The following is a 22,836-nucleotide window of genomic DNA, read 5'->3' on the forward strand; positions in this document are numbered from 1 at the left end:
TAGTTCCTGGCAAACAGTGTCCCCTCCCCCACCCTTTTTAATTCTTGTTTTCAATTTACTACTCACTTGGAAAAGTGACCTTACTTTTACCCTGCATCTCCCTCTGGTGGTTTCCTTTTCTGTCTATTTAAATGCAATTGTAAGGAGATTTTTCTTGTCTTGCTCTAAAGCAAAACAGAGGTTTAAGTTTCAACTATTTTCATCTCCTTCTCCTTTCACTCGAGCTAAACTAACACAATTAAACTGAAGTTGTCCAACTCAACTTTCCTTCCCCCACAGTCCCTGCCAAGCATTTTCTTGTTTCTCTGGCCATTCCCACAGCCATACTCATGAAAAGCAATCAGTTTTCTGAGAGGGAGCTAGCAGGGATATAAAACCAGACCGTCCACACTGCAGACATTAATGCTCTCTGAAGTATTTCCTTACACACATCAGCATTACTACAGCTGCCTGCTGATGAATTTGCATCACTGGGATTTACAAACTCCAATTGCCAGTGCTCCCACGTTGCAGATCAACAACAGAATGTGAAGGTTTTACTGACACAGTTCAAAGTAGAGATGTGAATGAGCCAACATCAGCTCTCAGATTTCTAAAGGATGTCAACCTGTTTGCTGACAGAAGATAAAGGCACACGCACAGGAGGAGAAATGCAAAATGTAATTCTCAACGAGCACTGAAAACCTGCTCCTACCAAAAATAACACCAGCAAAGAGTGCATATCAAATTTGCTACTTTTCATGTTTCTTTATCTGGACTGCTTTGGGATTTTGTCCTTGTAGAAGTTGCTTTTTTTACCAGTATTTTTATACGGTGATTATTGCCAACAATGTCTGATGCTTTTTGAACTTAATTCTTTTTAAGTCAAAGTGTCCAAGGACACAAAGTAACATTCTGATAGGCCTTTGAGTACTTACCACCTTTTAACTACTACTGATTTAAGCTGTTAAGTCATTACAGATGGTTCTGAAACTTTAACCCCAATATCTCATTTTCCTTAACTTGGTTATATTAAAATAATGTACTGTTCCTAACAAATACAAATAGTTTCTTACAGTGAAGAGTCGCTTAAGAAAAAATGATTCCTCATGAAAACATGACAGTAGAGAGCAGAAAAAAAGAAAATCTTTAGAGTGATAGATCAGTTACTAACTACACAAATTGTTTCAACTCAATGAGAAACATTCCAGAAAAATATTCACCAAGGGGAACGCAAGAGCTCTGCTGGCTTCAGAAAAATATGACAAACAATGGACAGAAAAATAAAACACATTGACATGATCACACAAAGTCATTTCAAATGATGTCTAATGTTAGCACCATCCTCCCCTCACTTTTATGCTCTCGAGACACACGTCAGTGTACCAGAGAAACATCAATCATCACGCAAGAGAAAAACATAAAGCCTATCAAACAGTAGGCTGGTCTTTTCTCAGGAAAAATGTCAGAGCATTTCACTTTGATTTTTTTTTTTTTTCTCTTTCAGAAACAGACCAGGAAAACTTCTCCACCCTATAAAAATAATAAAGCACCAAGCCACACTTTCCAGTCCCATCCAGAAAATAACCTCCAATGAAAATCGTTTCTTTCCAGTGACATCAAATGACAAATTAACATTAAAAATGCTGGATCACAAATACCATAATCATTATTTCATTTGAAAGAAGAAATTTCTGCTTTTATCATTGATCAATAAGAAAAAGGAAATAATATCTTAATAATGACACTAACAGACTAATTATACATCTAATTTTCAGTGTCTAAAAAACCTACAGACTTCATTTTGTCATGTCCAGAAGCCTGTAAACTGAATATAATCAACACTATAATTAAGATTTCAAAATAGCTTCTATTGTACGAGTTTTGCCTTCAGTAATTAATCATGTCCCAGGGAAAAAAAAATCTTCTGGGATTAAGTGACCATTTCACTCAGAAAAAAAACAACACACACACACTCTATATATAATTCAAATAAGTCTATATGCTCTACAGAGAAAACAGACTTTTCCTGAAAGTTTTTAAGCTGAAAAGCAGAATATAACACAGCAACTTCTTAGCAGCATGAGAATACAACTGCTACATTTTAGTAAGAAACTGGCCACAGTCTTCTAAAGAGAGACCACTCTGTTGAGGAGACACCTGGAATGTCAGCACCCATCTCTGGAAGGCACAACTGACCTTTAAAAACAACTGATCAGAAATACAAGTCAGATGCACAGGGCCTGCCAGTGATGGGCAAATTTTGACTCTTGACAAAAGTCAAGACTTTCCCTGAAGGTTTTTACACAAATTAGGTAATCAGCAGAATTTTAGAGTAAGAAGTCAAGTCTAAAAAACTGGTTCTGAATCTTTGTATGCCTAGAGTGAACTGGGAGACCAAACCTCAGTATGTAAGCCTATGAATGTTAAGAAATAGCTAGAAATCCAATTATTATTACTATATCTGTATCATATTGAAGGTATTGAAGTAAATGGGTAACAGACTGGGAGAGTAAAAACTGAGTTAATGTAGAAGCCACTTTTCAAAATCTGTTAGCTCTACTATTGCCTGTCAAGTATTTACAGCACCTCATAAGACACTCTCCCTCTCAGAAAAACAAATCTAGAATTAAAATAACTCTTGAATTTACAAAAGTTCATTTTTCTAATATTGGAATTCAGGCAGATATACACAAGCATTTTTTTATATAAAAAGGCAAATGAAACTGTTTTATCATAAAAGTTTCTTTCCTGTCCCAAGCTTTGGCAAATAAAAATCCAAGTTAAGTAAACCAAGAAATGGCTAATGACTCAATATAAAATAAAATTGCACTATTTGAAATACATGGCCATTGAAGTCCCAATATGCTGGTATTAAACACATTTTGAAAACTGGTATTAATACTGGTATTAAACATATTTTGACAAGAATTAATCTTAGCATAAATATTTTTCTTCTATATGGAAAAGACTTTTATTGTGTGACTATTAAAAAAGCCTGTCATTCCTGTGTAATAACTGATCTATAAATGTATTCAATCATATAATCTTCAATGAAATTAAAAAGCAATCAGACATAAATAGCAATCTGAACGCCTTTACAGGTCACATACTTAAATATTTGCTTGTTACTAGACACACAGCTTGGCTGATTTCACTGAGGGTGCATAAATGGTGTAAGTAAATAACGGAGGCCTGAAAGGTAACGAATAATGTTACGAATAATGGTCTATTTACAAATCCAATGACACTTTTTTTTCCTTGCCTATCCAAACTAGGATAAAAACTGCTCAAAGCTCAGGGGTGAATATGGACAAGAACATCCTATTTTATTGATTTCCCCCCCCTTCCATTCTGACAGAGGAAACACAGGCCCACAAGGCTGAGGGCAAATGTTCAGGTTCAGCAGGGAGAAAGGAATCCTCTACATCATCAATATATTGGCTTCACCAGGGTCTTTTTGAAACTGCTGACCCAACAAACCAAGCTTATATTGTTCAACAGCCCAACTGATTAGAGGAGTTATGACCAACATAAATGGCAGAAACCATATTAAAAGTAGCATGGCAGTATCTAGTGTTAATGAAAGTTGTTACTGAATGAGATAAAAGTCTGATACGGTTTACAAATGCAAATATGGAAGGACTATAGAAAAACTTGTTTCAGAAAATCTAACAGCTCAGCAGATCTGTGTGAAGAAACCTTTTATACCTATCCTTCAAGTATTTTCAATTCTAGTTGGGGAAGTAATTATCAGCTCCACATAAGACATTTTACCTAGATCGAAAGAGAAAAGTACAGAAAAGAAAAACCATACAGAAAAATTTTAGGAAGTCCTTTATGCTTGAATGAGAAGCCCACAAAATTACTCAGGGAGCTCTACAGCAAGCAGCACAATCGCATAAGCTCTTGATTAAGTTCTTCTAACTTTAAAAAAAAAAACCCTGTAGGAAGGGGCAGGAGATGCACTCCTGAGTGAAAGAATCCTCAGCAGACTCACAGGACCCCAGCAGAATCCCTCCTTTTGCTACTCAGAAAATTTGCCTGAAAAGAAAAATTTAGAATGAAAAATGCTTGAGAAAAGAGCAAATTAAAAGTGCAATAACAACAAGCTGGACAGCAGTACAACTACCATGCATTATGTACAGCTCCAAAAATCCTAGAAAACTGAACAGGAAAATGGAAAGAAAGAGGTGGGCTTATGAAATTCTTGCCTACTAAGGAGAATCTGAAACACATGAAAAAAACATTCCTGCAATCTCTCAGAGACCAGTTTGAGCAGTTTACTGCCATAAAATAGCAACAGATACAATGTTACAAGTTCCCTCTGTTCTTACCAAAATACTAGTTACTTCCCAAAAAACAAGACTTTATTACTTTGAACCTGGAGGGAGCACTGGCAGTACTAAATGCTACAGTATTTCCAATTCTAAGAGTTCACAATTATCAATATACACCTTCTCTAGAAATACCACTAATTAAAGTGCAGAAAAACAACAACAATAAAACCCAAAGAAACTCATCTGTCTACGCAGTATAAATGTACATTGTGGAGAGCATTATTAATAATTGGTTAGCTGAGAAAGGCCACACTGATATAATGCCGCTGGTTAAGCTGAAGGAGAAAAGTCAGCAGTCAGCAAGCTGAAAGGAAGAGTCAGCAGCGACCTTGCTGCAACATGAGGATAGGGAGTTGAGATTAGCCCTGAATACATCCTAAGAATATGTAGAAAGTATCAAAAGTAGAACCATAGGAATGTAGAAGTAGGCGTAGGTGCTGATATGCAAGCTGACCAATCCTGAGCTCAACTTTTGCAATATGTATGAAGCTCATTATTAACTGTATTTAACCCGCCGTACTGATCAATAAAATCGAGCCTGTGATGATCAAAATGATGTCCTGGTTCCCTTCCGTCGACAAATGGTGGAGAATGCGGGCATAACCGAATCTCTGCCCTTTTTCTCGGATTAAAAGAAAAAGGGATTACGCCACGGTCCGGAAGTTGGGTTTGGGTCCCAGCAGCCGGGACGGTGCCGGAATTTGAAGCACCCTTAAGGTTCACAACGGTGACTTAAGCCAATACGTGTCGCAGGAGCCTGGAGAGCTGCAACAGCGCGCGCTGATTAATAGGTATGGATAGGCAAGCGGCATATGATTTATTTACCGCCTATTTAGAGCGGCGTGGGATAAAAGGGATAGATTTAAAAAAGGAGTTACCAGGGTTATTAGCTTATGGCCATGCTAAGGGTATCTTTTCTAATCCTCATACAGTTCATGAGTTATCAGAGTGGAGAAAGTTTGGGGAAATATTGTGGGATACAGTACTAGACGATGATAAGACAGCAAAGAAATTCGGGAAGTTATGGCGGGTGGTGTATAACACGTTGCTTCAGCAGGTCTCTGAGAGAAAGGCAGCAGAAAGGGCGACAGAAGCTCATAAGAGGAATATAGGGTATGGTCGTGAAGATGATCCCCTGGCACCTTCTGTAACTAAGGTACTTATGCCTAAGAGTCCCCAGCAAAGTGGTGTGGAAGATTTTCCTATAGGCGCAGTGGAACCGTCTGCACCTTTCCTGTCAGAGGGGGAGGGCGAGTCGGATGGTGGGGGTAGGAGCAAGCCAGCTTTGCCTCCGCCACCAGCTTCAGGCGGGTCGGATGGTGGGAGTAGGGGCAAGCCAGCTTCGCCTCCGCCGCCAGCCTTGCCTCCGCCGCTACCCCTCAGTGAGCCGGCTCCGGTTACAGCTTCGGTGGGGGGGTCATCTTCCCCGCCCGAGCCGGCTCCAGCGGGGGGGCTGATTGCCCCCCGCAGGCTGGCTCCGCTTGAGCCGGCTCCGGTTTCACTGTCAGCTCCAGCGCGGCTTCCCCCGCGCGAGCCAGCCCCTGCTTCACTGCCCCCCCCGCGCGAAACCTCGGTGTCTGCACCGAAGCGCCAGCAGCATAGCACCCTTAAAGGGCCAGATCCTATCCCAGGGGCACACCGTGATCCATGGGGGGAGATGGCTAAACAGAGGAGGGAAGCTTGGGCTGCTTTGGCGAAAGAAGTAATGCAAATGGGGGATGGTGAGGCGGTGGAAATAGCTTCTAGTCTTGCATGTCCAGTTACATACACACCACAGTATGATGCACAGGGGAACCTTACGCATAATATAGCAGAATATACTCCCTTAGATTGGAAGCTGTTAACTCAGCTACCTTCTACGGTTAGTCAGTTTGGAGTAAAAAGTGAACCTGTTAAGCAAATGTTAGATTATCTTTTTAATACTCAGGTTTTATGTCCTAATGATTTAAGAGGAATAGTTCGGTTGATATTTACTCAGCATCAGCAGTTATTATTTAATGCCCATTGGCACGCGTTGGTAAATGAATCGGTTGCTGTACAACGAGCCCAGGGAGACCCATTACATGGGGTGACAGTAGAGGAGCTGATGGGCTTAGGGGCATATTTACGTACAGAGGCACAGATGATATCGGGAGCAGATAAACTTACAGAGTCTATGTGGTTAGTGCGTGCTGCAATAGATATGGTTAAAGAGCCAGGAGGGTTACCGGCTTATATGGGTATTAAGCAAGGAAGGGAAGAATCATTTGGAAATTTTATCGATAGAACAGCTACTGCTATAGATCGGGCTGGTGTTGCAGGGTGCTATTGAAGCAGGTGTGCTTTGCAAAATAGCAATCCAGCAACCCAAAGAGTGTTAGCTACTTTAGGGGCAAATTGGACTATTGAGGAAGCATTAGAGTGAATGGCATTAATGCCAACAGCTTCACAGGCATTTATAGCAGAAGCCTTAAAGGAATTAGGATTAGGGTTGCAAAAGCATAGTCTACTCAAAATCAAGTGTTAGCTGCTCTTGCTCCTCTCCAAAGCGGCTCACTGGCAGTCACGTAAAGAGGCTCGAGACCATTCATCAAGTGTTACCGATGCGGCAATGAGGGACAGACACAAGTTGCCTCAGTGACATCGGAGACACCAGCTGCTGCCGTGACATCGCTGCTACCTCCTGTCTGCAACCCGCAACAACCGAGAGCCTCGGCTTGGACTTATCAGCAGCAGTAGACGTCACACTAATGACGAACCGGCCTGAGAGGATACCCACTGGAGTAAAGGGTCCTCTTATATTAAATGGACAAACATGTGGAGCATTATTGCTGGGACGTTCCTCTATAACTATGTTGGGATTATTTGTTTTGCCTGGTGTTATCGATGCGGACTTTACAGGGGAAATACAAATTATGGCTTACACCCTTTATCCTCCGATTAAAATTACAAAAGGACAACGCATTGCACAATTGGTACCACTGTCACAAATGACATCGGGAATACAATCATTTACTGGGCAAGCACGGGATGAAAAAGGTTTTGGCTCTACTGGTGTTACACTTTTAACTGTGGATTTACAAAATAGACCAAAACAAAAAGTTGAAATTACCTATGGGCATCAAAGCATAACCCTTTATGGATTATTGGATACAGGAGCAGATACTAGCATCATTTCTCCAGAAGCATGGCCACAACATTGGCCTCTATTTCCCTCATCAAACATGTTCACAGGAGTAGGAGGATTTACATTGGCAAGCAGGTCGCCGTCTTTGTCTGTGTGCATTGAGAATCAACAAATATCTGCTGTGTTTTCAATTGTTCAACTGCCTCCTACAGTTTCCTGTTTAATTGGAAGGGACATTTTAACACAATTGGGAGTGGTGTTAACTAATCAGCACCCTGATTATGCATGCCCATGAATTGGTACAGGAACAATATACAAAAGGGCACCTAAGACTGTCCACAAGCCCTTGGAATACACCTATTTTTGTAATCAAAAAGAAATCAGGGAAATATCGTTTGATACATGATTTGAGGGCTGTAAATGACCAAATGGAACCAATGGGGGCCTTACAGCCTGGTCTTCCAAATCCAGCTATGATTCCAGAACACTGGCCACTTTTAATTATTGACCTAAAGGATTGTTTTTTCACTATTGGCCTGCATCCTGATGACATGAAGAGATTTGCTTTTACTTTACCAGCAATAAATCGTGGGGAACCAGATAAAAGATTTGAATGGACATCTCTTCCTCAGGGCATGTGCAACTCTCCTATGTCAGCTTTATGTTGATGCAGCATTACAGCCACTACGTCGTAAATGGCCAGCAACTATAATATATCATTACATGGACGATATTTTGTTTGCACAGCAACAGCCATTCTCCTCTTTACAGATTAATACCATTAAAAATACTCTTGCTGCATATTCACTTGTTATTGCTGCAGAGAAAATTCAGACTACAAAGCCCTGGAAATATTTGGGATAGACTTTGACAGATCAAATAGTGATACCACAAAAATTGGAATTACAATTGGACATTAAAACTCTACATGATGCACAGAATTTGCTGGGAGACTTACAGTGGCTGAAGCCTATTGTGGGAATACCAAATCATTTATTAGAAGCCCTACGGCCTTTGTTAAAGGGTGTGGACCCTACTACTCCTGTACACCCGACAAAGGAGCATCATCTTGCCTTGCAGCAAATTAGTAACTGTGTACAGCAAGGGTATGTGTCTCGTCGACAACTCGACCACCCCATTGACCTTACTATTTGGAATAGCCCTTGCCACTTGCTTAGTGCTCTCTCTCAGTTACAAAAGAAAACGGGGGAGATACCGGTGTTGGAATGGTTGTCACCACCACTACAGCATAAGAAAACAATATCTTCAAAAATTGAACAATTGGCTGCATTAATCAAAAAGGGGTGTCTCAGAATTCTTGAAGTGGATGGTAGAGAACCTGCTACTATTAGATTGCCTATGGAAAAAGAAACCTTGGACTGGTATTTGATAAATTCAAAGAATTTACAAGAAGCATTATTGATGTCACCTGCTAAAGTAGAGACTAGTAAATTAGTGCCTAGAGTTTTGCAATGGATGACAGAATGGAACTGGATTACTCGACCTTTAAGAGAAGAAAACCCCATAGAAGGAGCTATTACAGTTTTTACAGATGCAGGAAAGAAATCAAGGCGTGCTGCTGTTACCTGGCAAGAAAAAGGACAATGGAAGCATCAACTCCTCACAGCAGACCCTGCAGATAGCTTACAAACTTTGGAATTGTTAGCAGTAATATGGGCGGTGTCCAACTTACAGGAGCCTTTAAATGTGGTCACAGACTCTATGTATGTTGCAGGAGTAGTCAAACGAATAGAGGAAGCAACAATTAAGGAAGTGAATAATAAACGATTGTATGAGTTACTGATACAGTTAAGGAAAGCTTTACGGGAAAGAGCAAACGGTACCCTTAAGCAGTATATTGAAAAACATCAAGATTTGACAGATCCACAAGCATGTTTGGCTAAGGTTTTGTATGTGATTAATCATTTATGCATTTTTGGGGAAGATGATACCCCCCCTGCAATGAAACATCATCCAAGGTCAGGTCAGGAAAATACTAAGGAAACAGAGGTCTGGGTTAAGTATAAGAACCCAAGTTCAGGATTATGGGAAAAACCTGCAAAGGTATTATATTGGGGTCGGGGGTATCTTTGTGTTTCCTCACCTACAGGGCCTTTGTGGGTGCCTGCTAAGTGGACTAAACCTGTTTTTGATGCAGCCTCTGGTGGATCGCCTTACGGAGGAGGACAAGGAACGACTGGGGAAGAAACTGCTTCTAGTCCTACAACCACTACTGTTACAATTGAAGGGGTACTCGGAAGCGGTGGACAGAGCACTGACACGTCACTACCGGACGGCCCAGGAGTTGATTGGTTTCATTGACTCATTATCAACTTTTCACTTAACAGATCCAGCGAAACTACATTGCCTTGACTGTCACAATCCACATTGTGCTGCCTGGATAGCTCTACGTTGTGGGGGTTGTAAAAGAACTTTTTGGATAGAACAATCATTATTACGGGATTTGTGGTGTCATACTTGTGAACACGAGCACACGTGGGGTAAAAGCTGGCAAGATGAATTAAGGAGACAAACGGGGCAAAACGCATATATAGCTTTAAATCTTTATGAGTCTCCTGAACAGAAGGTTCTTGCTTATTATCGATGGGAAATACAATGTATTGTAAATAGAATTAAGGTTCAAAGTAAATCACGTATAGTTTCTATAAGGTGTAGGAAATTAGTGCCTTTAACACAGCATTCAGTTGTAGGACCCTTCCAAGGGGATCCTGATAGAGCATTAGATTGCTGCATTGATAAGTTGAAAAAATTAAGTTTGAAAGTGGCAGGACCAGTGAAATTAGGAGCAGCAAGATTGAAGACAGATAAGAAAAAGAAGGCAAAAAAGGGAACGGTCTCATTTGAATAGGGGTATCAGTGATTGCTAATTAATTTTCTATGATTAGAACAATTTTACTGTTGTGGGACCCTCGGGAGGATATAGTTGTTGAGGAGGATAACGAACAAGAACTACGATTACGAAATAAGATACACCTTGTGTTAAAGAAAGACCTTGAGCTGTTAGCCTCATATAGTAAAAAGGCTGAAGAGGCTTTGCGATCACCACCATTGAATTGGTTGCTTTGGGTTGAAGATACACAATTTTATACTGGTCCTTACTTACATTCGCTTCCTTGTTATGTTTGCAAAAAGGATAAAGATAAATGCTATGCATGGGTAGCTTTGCATTGTGCAGATTGTAATCAGATTTATTGGTATCCACAGAAGTCATTGGGATATTTATGGTGTACATCTTGTTTTGGAAAGTGGATTCGAAATCATATCTGGGTTAGAGCTCTTGAACAAAGTACTGGCCTGCCAGGACGGACAGGATTACAGCTCTTTGAGAGTGCAGAACAAGTGGTTATAGCATATCTTAGGTGGAAGTTACAGGAAAACCTTAGAATATTTGAAATTACTAAAGCCTCACGCATCATAGCAGCTCGCTGCAAAGCTGATTTGCCTTCAAACTTACCTCGTGCTATACCTGTGAGCAAGGATGCTGATTTAGAATTAGATCAGTATATCCAAGAATTGACTCAGCCTTACAATAGACAATCTAGCAAACCAGGGAAAAGACAGCGAAGAAAGAAAAAACAAAGTAAGCAGAAAGAAAAATGAGGTTTGTTTTTGTTATACTGCTCAATGCTGTAGCAAGTGAGGCAGTAGGAGTAACACACTTTAGTCAACCAAGGGAAAATTTATGGGTAACGCTTGCTAATCAAACTAACCAATCATCACTTTGTCTTAGTCTTGGAGGAGTCACTAACCCATTTCGAACATGCCTGGTGGGACTTCCGGTGTGGTCTCCTGGAGAATTTTGTAGTTTGATAAACAATCAAACCTTATGTATGTCTAACATGTCAAACATCACATTGCCAGTGCAACAAGGGTATACTGCAGGTCAGAGTGATGGCTATCGTCAATGCTTACTAATCCAATCACTTAACACCTCTTTGCACTCTCCTCCTGAGGAATTGGATCTTTTTGGAAGTACAAATGCCAGCATATCTAACACTACAGCTGGTGGATGGTTTAGCTTCAAACTTTCGGGTGCTCAGAATTTAAACCAACCTAAAGAAACATGGGCCACCCTAGATTCATCCCTGAATGTGAGTGAATTCTCTCCACAGCATTACAGTCAATGTAACGGCACAAATATCACAGCACCAATGAAATTACCCACAGGAATATTTTTGATTTGTGGAGACAGGGCATGGAATGGTATACCAGCTAAACCACAGGGTGGACCCTGTTTTTTGGGAAAATTGTCATTGTTTCATCCTAATGTGTCCTTGCTAATGCAGCTGAGTCAAAATTCAAACAGGAAAAAACGTAGCATACATGACTTAGACTGCAGCAAGATAGGAGATCCACGATTTTGGGGCACATTCAAGCAGGTGGTAGTTTCAACTATCTTACCAGGAGGATCTGCCAATAAAGCCATGAATTTAGCAAAACAATTAGGATGCTGGGCAAAGAATGAGCTGAACAAGACATCACAAATTCTAGACATGCTAACTGCAGATGTGCAAAGTGTTAACCATGCTGTTTTGCAAAATAGAGCTGCTGTAGATTTTTTGCTCTTAGCACAAGGGCATGGATGTGAAGAGTTCGAGGGAATGTGTTGCATGAATCTGTCTGATCATTCAGTGTCCATTCACACTAAGATAAAAGAGTTACAACAGGGACTTCACAAACTTAAGGAAGAAGACGGTTTAGGAATTGACGAATGGCTTAAAGGCCTGGGACTCGGACCGTGGCTGAGGAACCTTGTGATCTATGCTATAGGATTGCTGGGTGTAATTTTACTGTTTTTGCTTATTTTGCCTTGTATCTTTAACTGTATCCAAAACATGGTCAGCCGTACAATAGCAAAAACATGGCAAACTAATCTCCTTGCACAAGAAGAAAACGGGGGAAATGTGGAGAGCATTATTAATAATTGGTTAGCTGAGAAAGGCCACACTGATATAATGCCGCTGGTTAAGCTGAAGGAGAAAAGTCAGCAGTCAGCAAGCTGAAAGGAAGAGTCAGCAGCGACCTTGCTGCAACATGAGGATAGGGAGTTGAGATTAGCCCTGAATACATCCTAAGAATATGTAGAAAGTATCAAAAGTAGAACCATAGGAATGTAGAAGTAGGCGTAGGTGCTGATATGCAAGCTGACCAATCCTGAGCTCAACTTTTGCAATATGTATGAAGCTCATTATTAACTGTATTTAACCCGCCGTACTGATCAATAAAATCGAGCCTGTGATGATCAAAATGATGTCCTGGTTCCCTTCCGTCGACAGTACATGCAGTCAAAAGTCTATGTGTTCTGCCAGGACTCAGATAAATATCAGTTACCTCACAAGCTGTAATTTTCATCTGTGAGAAGTCAGTGCAAGGCAGACTCAAGTTAATTCAATTTAGGTTCATCTAACCTAAACAGGACAGTCTGAATCCTGCATCTGCCTATGCTACAGTGAAGTTCCAGCAGTTCTCACACATGCAAAGCCAAAATATCTATGAAGAACCAACAAAGAGATAGTGATATGTAGATGAACACCTCGGTTATAGATGCAAAAACCCCTTCTTATGGAAACAGAAATATTAAATCAATACATTTAATATTAAAGCCTAATATGAATTTTATGAAGCTTAAAATCCTGGAAAATGGAAAGAGCTATATATTAAATACACCGTGCTTTTCTTATTAGGTCTTATGTTAGCTACAATTAAATATTTCAAGGTAACAATGATACAATTATGATTTACTCTAATAACTACACTAGAGTCAGACACTCCTAAGAAGATCATGCTGAACTGAGTGGTTTCTACTGAAGCTTTTTATTGCTGCTTATACTAAAATTACATTTGTATGTTTGCATGGACAGGTTTGGGGGTTTTAGTGCAGCTAAAGATACGTAAGGTTTTTTGTTTGCTTTTAACCATGCGAGTATGGGCCTGACAAGGACTTGTAACATCAGTCCAAAGGAGACAAAGAAACCTTTAAGACTAGAAGGCAGGCAAGGACAGACTGTCTCTGGAGATTCAAAATAGTACACTGAAAAACTATTAGCCATTACAAAGCCTACTCTATGATTCAAAATTGAAGATCAACCTAAGTCCTACACACTTGCTTCTATATTCTCTTGCTCAAAACCATTAGTTGCCAGTAAACAGTATTAATAAACACCCTGTCATATGACAACCTGAGGACATAATGACTGGAAAGCCTGTCAAGACCAGCAGAAAACAAGCCCAAACAACTTCCAATGAAACCACATTCTTAAATTTAAGGTTCAAGGATAGTAAACAAGGAAAACAAAACAAAAAAGCAACAAACCTTAAAAAAATATGCTAATAGCTCTGTAGCACTCTGAACCACCAACAATTTAAACGCCAGCATGCTACAAACCAAACAAGTAAATTTTCTGCCACCTGACCTACACCAGTTACTCATACTACTCTGTGAGCAGTAAAACCTATCCACATGTCTGCTGTCTAGGACAAATAGGGAAAGAGTTGCTTTCCCATGTATCTTCCAGTAGTCACAAAATTCAACCACAGAGTCAGCTATGCTTTCTACCACAGAGCTTATTTACTTCTTCAGGTTTTAGGACACAAGGATACTCCAGCATACATTCAAACAATTCCCTATGGTTTATGATAGACAGTGTGCATGATCCTTGGGTCGCTTTAATAAATTTTAAAGTTTGGATAAAATAAATTTGCACCTCGAAATGGATTGTTTTAGATGCTAAGCCCTGCAGCTACCCCTAACAAACACCTCGCAATGAGTTTTAGCATTTGCACAGGGAGATTATCACAGTGGGCTCCTTGACACAGCAGAGCTCACTGTGATAAAAAACAAAACGTGCCTTCCCCTTCTCCCTGGGGGTGTGCTGGATTCTGAACCATTAGCAAATACAACTCCATTATGTGGGAAGGAAGTGGGAAATGGTTGTGCTCTGCAGGTGTTCAAAAATACATTTTCAGTAAGGGAGCAGATGCTTGAAAAGAAACAATTCAAGTAAGCACATGGCACCATAATCAGTCTTACTACTGTATTTGAAAGCAACTGTCTTCCTCTCAATATCCAAGTTACTTGCTTTTGGCATCACATGTATTTATTGCAGCTGCAAGTGCTTGAATATATTACATTTCTACATTTCAATGTACAGTTCTTTTAAAGCAACAGGACACAACAGATCACAAAAAATTATGAACAAGTCACAAGCCTGGTCACAATAAACCCTCTCAATTTACATGGCACAGGGAGTTGCCTAAAATGAATTTTAATTTTCAAACTTCACTGCCAATAATGTATACAGAAGGAGGTGTAACAAAATACCATTACCTTCATTTTAGATGTTGCCAGACAACTGCTTGTTTTTATACTCTGAATATGTGAAACATACACTGTTAGAGAACATTTTGGTTCAATTAATTTTGAGGAAGCAATAAACCCACAGAGACAAAGTGCATTTCTTCATAAATAAATGTCAGGAAAATTAAGGTCTTTCCTTGCAAATGTAAACCCAACAAAAACTGGATCATTCAACTGTGTTGAGTAAACTAGCTATCCCTTAAGCAGAAACTCTGAAACAAAAATCTAAGTTATTTTCTCACTAGCTGCACTTATCAGTGCACTTTTCTTTTACACAGAAACAGACCAAAGGGTTACAGGACAGCACTATGCATGAGTATTGCCTTTTAATAAAGCTGCACTTTCTTCTGAATACCAGAACTCGAGGACTTCTAAATAAGGCACTTAGAACCTGTGACCAAAGCCTCAATTAGTGCTAAAGGCATCTAAAGGGCATCTAAAAAGTGTTGATTTATGATTAAATGATCTAGCACTGGGCCAGTTGTTCCAGTCAATGCACTAAGAAGTGAACAGGTCAGGAGACTGAACTATCCTGGCTATTTCCAGGTGGCCCTTGCAGGTAAAGAGAGAAAGGTATGATTGTGCCAGAAATAGTCTGCCTCATGTCATACTGAATTCCCACTTAGGGAGAAACATCAGTCTGCAGCTGCTATTCTGATGGTTCTTGTGAATAGCCAATCATTGGCTTTTGCTTTGTTTTGCTTTTTAAAAACGTTTAATGACTTTCCTAAGCAGCAATTGTTAACTACCCTAGAATCTGTTTATTATTTTACACTTTCTAAATTAAGCATTTTCTGTGCCTGCATATATGTAGCTTCTTGGCATTAAAAACTCCCTCTTTTTTATTTCTCTCAGATAGTACACTCTATCAAGACATGCACCTGCCTTTATGCTAATAAAAATCAAATTTAAGCTGAACCACTTCCTCCTTCCTTTTTCACTTAGATTGACAACATAACCCCAAATGGGAAGTTTAACTTCCTTATTCCTCCCTTTCTGTTTTGTTTTTGTTTTTTTTTTTTTTTCCCAAAAACTCCTCTAGGACTCTCTCCACCATGACTATCCCCTAGAGTAAAATTCAATGTAAGAACAGCTGCTTCTTTTATCTATTTGAATTCCTCCAATATCCTAAACCATTTGTCCTCTATACTGATTTTTCAGATCTATTTCTAATAGGCCTACAAATAACACTATCAACTTTGAGAGTAATTACAGCACTCTTTTCCAACCTGTTGAGCTATCAAATAGATATTGTGCTATCAAATGGAATTTTCACTAAGTTTCAACCATATTTCAGCAGTGTCAGCATTTTAATAGGTCCATATTCTTTTTTTCAAGAATTTTTGTTTCAACATTCAGGATAACTGTTGATAACTAGTTTTCCAGATTACTGTTCTATGTTCTTGCATCATTCTGCCAGTAGCATTTACTCTATCCAGAATCATAGTCTTGCTCATATGTTATTCATATTCTGAAGGAGACAGTGACAAACACACCAAATAGGTTTAATCATCTAGGTCATTCACTGCCCACTTTTTAAAAATTTTCTGCTTGCAGAAGACAAGAAGGACTCAGTTTGCTTTGACCTAAATTTATTCTCATAGTAATTAGTTACAGCTATAGCTCCATGAATGATGTGCAAAACCCTACAAAGTCCCAATGATGAAGAAATTAAAATTATGAAGTTCATTAACTGAAGCATAATGAATTCTCCTGTGGTTTACTGGCTGCCTACATTTGACTCTTCCCTAAACAGTACTATTGATATACAAACAATATTTAGACAACTATGCATTAAGAAAGAAGTTGTAGAATGTGGATGCCTTTTAAAAGTAAACATTTACTATGCCATGCTACTGACCTACAGTGGTATTTTCTATGCTTAGACACATACTGCAGTGATATATTTTCCCACTGTAACTGTTTATCATGAACGTACTTCTGTTTCATAAGGTAACAGCAAGAAAGTCTCTTTTCCTCATTCAGAACTGATAACAAAGCAATCACAGTCCTTTATAGAAACAACAAAGCAGAATTGCTTTTTATTCTATTCTCTTTCCCCTTCCACCTATTGCTACACTGCCACGAGCCACACAAAGAAGTTAATGTTTTCTAAGTCAAACAACTGGCTGGCTGCTTATCTGAAAACCTGAACGTGCTGGTGCAACTTGCGGCTCCCCGTGGGTGAGCACGGTGCCTGGCAACCCCTCCCAGCCCTCAGAGGGAACATTCCCGGCCCAGTGGGCACCGCCAGCCCCCTGTCCCCCACGGCCTGCGTGCTCTGCGACCTGCGGCTCGCAGCACCCGGTAAGACCAAGATGCACACAGAGGGGGCGGGCGGGGCAAAAAAAAAAGCAGCTATTTGGGTCAGGGCCAGGCCCACCTACCGGCTAATCCCGCTTTACGTCCGACAGCTGTTTACACTCACCTGGCGTGCGGCAGGTGCGGGACAAAGGGGCACAGAGCCCTGCAGCACCTGCCGCCCCAGCCCTGCCCGGGCACCGCCTGGCAGCAGCTGCTGGAGCGTGGCCCAGCACCCTGCCCTTGGCTCATGGGGAGCAGCCTGGCCCACCCGGCTGAGGGAGGCTGCTCCTTCGCGGCTCCATCGCGGCCCTCTCGGTGCCTCCTCCAAAACGCACTCAGGGAATCGTCGCTCTGGCCGTGGGGAGGAAAAGCCAGCTGCTGGTGCTCAAACATTTCCTTTGGCTCGATCTTAAAAACCACAGAAGGTTTTTCGCTTTGCTATGCCCAAATTGCACAGTGAGCACAATTTTTGGAACAAGTTCTCAAGTAAAAATAATAATAATTTAGGTGCAATAGACAGAGGGCTGGAGATGTCACCACTCCCCGTTCCAAGCCAGCTGTTTAATCATCACTGTGTTGTGCTCATTTTGGTGCCCCTCTAATGCTCTGTCTGTCACATGCAGTTCTTGCTACATGAAGTATTACTGGCAATGGTATGTTAGAGCCAACACAAGCATTTTCCTGCCAGCCACAGTCAAGAGTCCTCGTTCAACAGAGCTGAAAGATTGTCTTCCTCCTTCACAGGTAAACCAGAAATGTGGAGGACGTGTCAAAGCTGAGAAAATAATGACCAGGCCTAAACACTGCAAAGGTGCAGGACTAAGGCAACATGGAAAGCAGAGGGGAAAAGAAAATAAAACCAAAACCAACAACAAAAGTCCAAACCAGACACGATGGCCACAGGTGCTACTTTTATACAGCTCCATGGGATGTTGTTTTCATGAATGTCATTTAATAAACTAAAAGTATTCCACATACAGCTCTGACCAATTTTGTTTGCCTGAAAGTCCATGAGTTTTTTTCTTGGGCAGGTAACTGAACAAAGCCCTCTGCTTGTCTACAGAAGTATCCCAGAGCAAGTATCTCCAGATTAAGAAAGAGACCCCAAGGTCCTTTGATCTAGTATCTCTCACTTCCATCACCAGAGGGAAAGGCTGATGGTTTTAAAACAAAAAAGTCAGGCTTCACCCTTAACACTGTGAGATCTACAAAGAAGAGGGAGCAGTAACTGCTTATACCCAGAGGCTAAGCGGCACACATTGTCTGAAAAACATTTGTTCCAAGTGGTAAGGAGAGATGGTAAATCCAGACCACACTGCAGTGCATTTGACCAAATTCCCAGACATAAAATGCACCCATTTCAACTAGTCCCTAGCACAAATTACACAAGTACATCATTCCACAACTGATACATCCAGAGAGACAAAAAAAAAAAAAAACAAACCAAAAAACTCCAGCTGCTATTAAAAGAAAAAAGAATAAACATGTGGAAGCACAAGAACACTGAAAAGTAAATAAACCTCACTTAAGCATATGGAAAGGCTTTTACTATTAGAAGACTTAAACTTTATATAAAAACACTAAGATTCCAAGGAGAGACAGCTTTTACATCATAGTGTTAAAGATATGCAATTTACCTTGTTCAAGTACATACCTTAGTCCAAACAGTGTAATCAATAATACAAAATCAGCAAGCCAATTTTTTGAAGCATTTAATATAAGATTCAGCTCCTATATTATGTATATTATTTGCAGCATAGTTCCAACAACTACAGGAACAATTCTGAATGGCTAAGTAACCAAAAGCAGCTGATAGGAGCAGAATATATTTGTCACAGAGTACTCTAAATTATAAACTGAAGTTTATCCAGTACTGCAGCAGGAACAGGAAAAGATGCTCCAAGTGTCTAGCAATATTTCATATGGAAACCATGAAAACAAGAAATACAATACTTGAAAAGAAATCCAAAAATAATCTTGCAATTAAACCTGAATTATTGCAATCAGTAATCCAAATAGAAAAAGGAAGTTTCCAAAAATCAGATTATGTAAATTTGGTTTACTTTTATGCATTTACATGGTAGTAACATATGTTCTTTCCTTAACAGTATGTCATAATACAATTAAAGAAACTCCTCTCACTTTATAATACCAAATTATCTGTAATTTATACATTCCAGTGGTAAACTGGTCAGGAGTGTGGGGAGGTATCTCTTGCCAGGTACCTTTTCTGACTGAACAAGGTAACATGCTTTGCAACCTGCACTGCAGGTGAAGAGCTATGACATCTCTTAGATTAAACCAGCTGACAATGAAAAGATCCCTTCATAAGAAAGACATTCAAAAATCTGTCCCTTCCAGAGCAGGAGTTTGGGAGCAGAGAATATATAGAGGTGCCTTCAGCCTCAACCTGAAATGATTCTAGGAAATAAAATTCTCCCAGCTTCCACATAGGAAAACATGACATCACCTCGGGTGTTATTTGAAGTCTGGCAAGATGGTATGAAGGTAGTGTCATGCTTATTTTCATCTATAAATTCTGCAAGGGAATTTTCTGAATACTTTGGGGAAAACAGATGGGTTTACATTGATTCCAAGTATCTCATTTAGGTGTCTAAATAAGATTATTATTTACCTTTATAGTCAATGAAAACTGGGCTTTAGTTCTTAATTCCTACACATCTTGGGTAGGTAACCTAAGTGCATAGCATACTTAGAGAAGCCAGGAAGCAATTCTCTTGGAACAAACGATGTCATTTTAAAAAATGAAACCATGGTAAATAACTTTCACTGTGTTTGAAATCCTGCTTTCTTGTGCCATTTTCTGTCAGTTTGACAAAAAGCTTGAAGAACTCTGCAAGATACAGGCTTATGCACATCAAGCCAAAACAAGCTCAATTACACACTAAAGTCAAATGCATCTTTAAGATTGAAATCCACAGCATCAGATGATGTCTACCAACATTTTCTTTCCTTTACACATTCATTTAATGGCAAAAAAATCCAACTTGCATCTCTGCTGAAAATTTAAAAAAAATCAAACCACTACTTAAAGTGGAAGAGCAAGATTCAAAGAACAGTAGAAACGTTTAAGACTTGCAGCAATTTTGCAGGATTTAATTAAAAAGCTGCAAGACATACTTACGGATAGGTTGTTTTAAAAGAATTCATGCCTTTGGCACGCAGTAATACATAAGACTTCAGCCACTCAATAGTTCCTTGTATTAGTGCCCAGTTTGTCTCACTGTGCATACATTATGGTTAATATTAAATTATTTCATCTTTAGCATATAGCTGGGGGGAGGGGGGACTGCCCACTGGGAGGAGTTCTTGTGCCATACTAGCCCATATTTCTGCCTTATACAGTTTTGTCTGCCTAAGAAACCTGGAACCAGAAATTCCCCAGAAGCAATCACAAGCACGATTGTGACAAGTAACACAGGTCAGGATTCTTAAACAATGCTGTCATTGTAACATCTTCAAAGATTTCTTGATTTCTACATTTCCTCTTAGTCATGTCTTAGTCAAGATTGACACAGGACTAAGACAGTCTAGCCAGGAAGCAGCTTAGATAATTACATGTACAAAAACAATGGAGGAGTAAGTTCGTACTTCTGTTTCCAGTGGGAAACCCAAGAGCAACCTGGATGCATGGTGCTATTTAATGATGGCATGTTAGCATGCAATGTGTACCAGATTCAGGAAACTATTAAGGATACTAATCACCACATAGACTAGTTTTAAAATTAACATATTAGGAGAAGTCCTCTAGTGTGTTCAGACAATGAGTCAGCTTCTAAAACCAGAACAGAAGCAGCTAATACAAATGAAATGCTAATTTTTCCCCAGACAGTGAAGCAACACTCTCTGTGTATTCCAGTTCCTTTGTAGCCTGTGAACATTTGAGTTTATTCTCTCAGACTACAGTGTGGACCCTTGAAGAGTTTTTTTCCTATTTCTTTCCCATCTGGATCAGCACTGGAGCACTGGGAAAAAAGAAGGTTCAAACCCTACATTTCCACACAATCTGTTAATTGTACACAAGATGTGCATTTCCATTACCCTTAGTACCCACACATTGCTAATGCCACAAAAATAGCTCCAGTTATTCTTTAGATGTTCTCTCAGCACCAAAATAAGCAACGCAGACTTGTTTGTCTATCTCCTCTTAACCCTCAGTCACAAAACTGTATCAGCACTTTTGAGTGTTGAGGAGGAGCTCTGCTCTATAATAAGAATATGTAGGACATCACCTTCCTCAACAGACCTACTTTCCTGTATGTATGGAAATTGAAACTATTCCTCTCCCCTTAGATCATACTCCTAAAAGAAGACAATTTTTTTCTACGACCAATGCATCATCAGAAAGAATCAAGTAAAATTTAGTCCTGCCTACCTAGGAACTATCTCACATTCAATATGGCCCCACTCTACACACAGGTACCTAATACTGTTTTATATACTCTGATACATTTCTGCAATTCAGTGACATTCTGATTACAGAAAAGTTGTGAAAGTACCACACTATGTATTTGGCCAGCATAGCTTACTGCTTACAACATCTAAATCAAAAAGTATGCAGCTTGACACTTAATTCCCTAAAATGAATATGATTGTGATGAGTAGAAAATGAAGGATTTTATTCTAAATCATCTAAGGACCAACATAGAAAAATCAGAAATCACCACAGAAACATCATAATACAAAATTCCATATTAGAAATATCTCTTAGAGAAAAGGAGTCAGCAGGTCCTCTACATGTACTCTTCAAGTTAATACCTTTTGGCAGGATGAAGCTGTTCAAAGAAATAAAACTGAAATAATAACCACTGCAATGGTATTAACAGACTTTTTTTCAAGCTGCTTTAATCTTACAGTCTGTCCAAGAAATTAGCAGAGCACATACATGTGACTTACTGGCAAAAAAGAAAAAGGAAGGTAATGGAGCCAAAAATTATTTTTTTATATCATTGCTGCCCTCTTCTGGTTTAAAATTGCTCATTCTCCATACTTCATGTACTGACTAATCCATCTCAACTAATTACATTACATTCATATGGAATATGTTCAGAATTCAATTAATTTCATCTAACACATAAGCAATTCTGGCATGCTAAGAGTCCCACACACCTTTAAATATTATAATTTGAGAGTTATGAATTAAAACCTATTATTAAAATTGATTGCTAGTATTTTTTTTTTAAATTAACTGTTACTCTAAAGTACAGGAGTCAGTTTTGACATCATGACAGGTGTCAAGTTAAGGTTATCAGGAAAACAGAAAACCAACAGAAGAATTTGAAAATGCTTATTCAAAAGAAGTATAAGGAGAAGACAGAATCACATTTTGTATCTATTCAGGAACTGAGCTTTTACTTGTTCCATTACAGAAATATATCCAGCAAATGCAATTCAATATAAAACCAGTAATTCATAATTAAAGGAGTTTATTGTGTGTTTTATTGTGAACTAAGCACTTGTCATATTGCCAAGATCCAGAAAAGCAGGCAGGCATAAATAACATCCATCCTTCCTTCTTGCCAAAATATCAAACATCTCAGTACAGGATTCCAGAATAAAACCAGTGAGTACAAGTTTATGCATTGCTCAGGGGCTGGACAAACTCATCATAATCTTTGTGATGCCTGTGGCATTGTCCATTCCCCTTCTTGTTCCCATACATACCTTTCCTCCCACTAACTTGGCATCATAACTTCTCTCACCTTTTG

At 39.5% G+C, this 22,836-nt stretch overlaps 1 protein-coding gene and 1 long non-coding RNA gene across 2 annotated transcripts in view; one reads left to right on the forward strand and one right to left on the reverse strand.

Annotated features, from left to right (window-relative positions):
* CDKAL1 (CDK5 regulatory subunit associated protein 1 like 1) overlaps positions 1–22,836 on the reverse strand; it is a 388,757-nt gene that overhangs the window by 173,738 nt on the left and 192,183 nt on the right. The window lies entirely within an intron of this gene.
* On the forward strand, positions 17,015–18,084 carry LOC134429880 (uncharacterized). Its single transcript, XR_010030675.1, has 2 exons — positions 17,015–17,110; positions 17,852–18,084. It is a non-coding gene; the product is annotated as an uncharacterized LOC134429880 (long non-coding RNA).

The sequence above is a fragment of the Melospiza melodia genome, chromosome 1, assembly GCF_035770615.1.
Source record: "Melospiza melodia melodia isolate bMelMel2 chromosome 1, bMelMel2.pri, whole genome shotgun sequence".
Lineage (NCBI taxonomy): Eukaryota > Metazoa > Chordata > Aves > Passeriformes > Passerellidae > Melospiza > Melospiza melodia.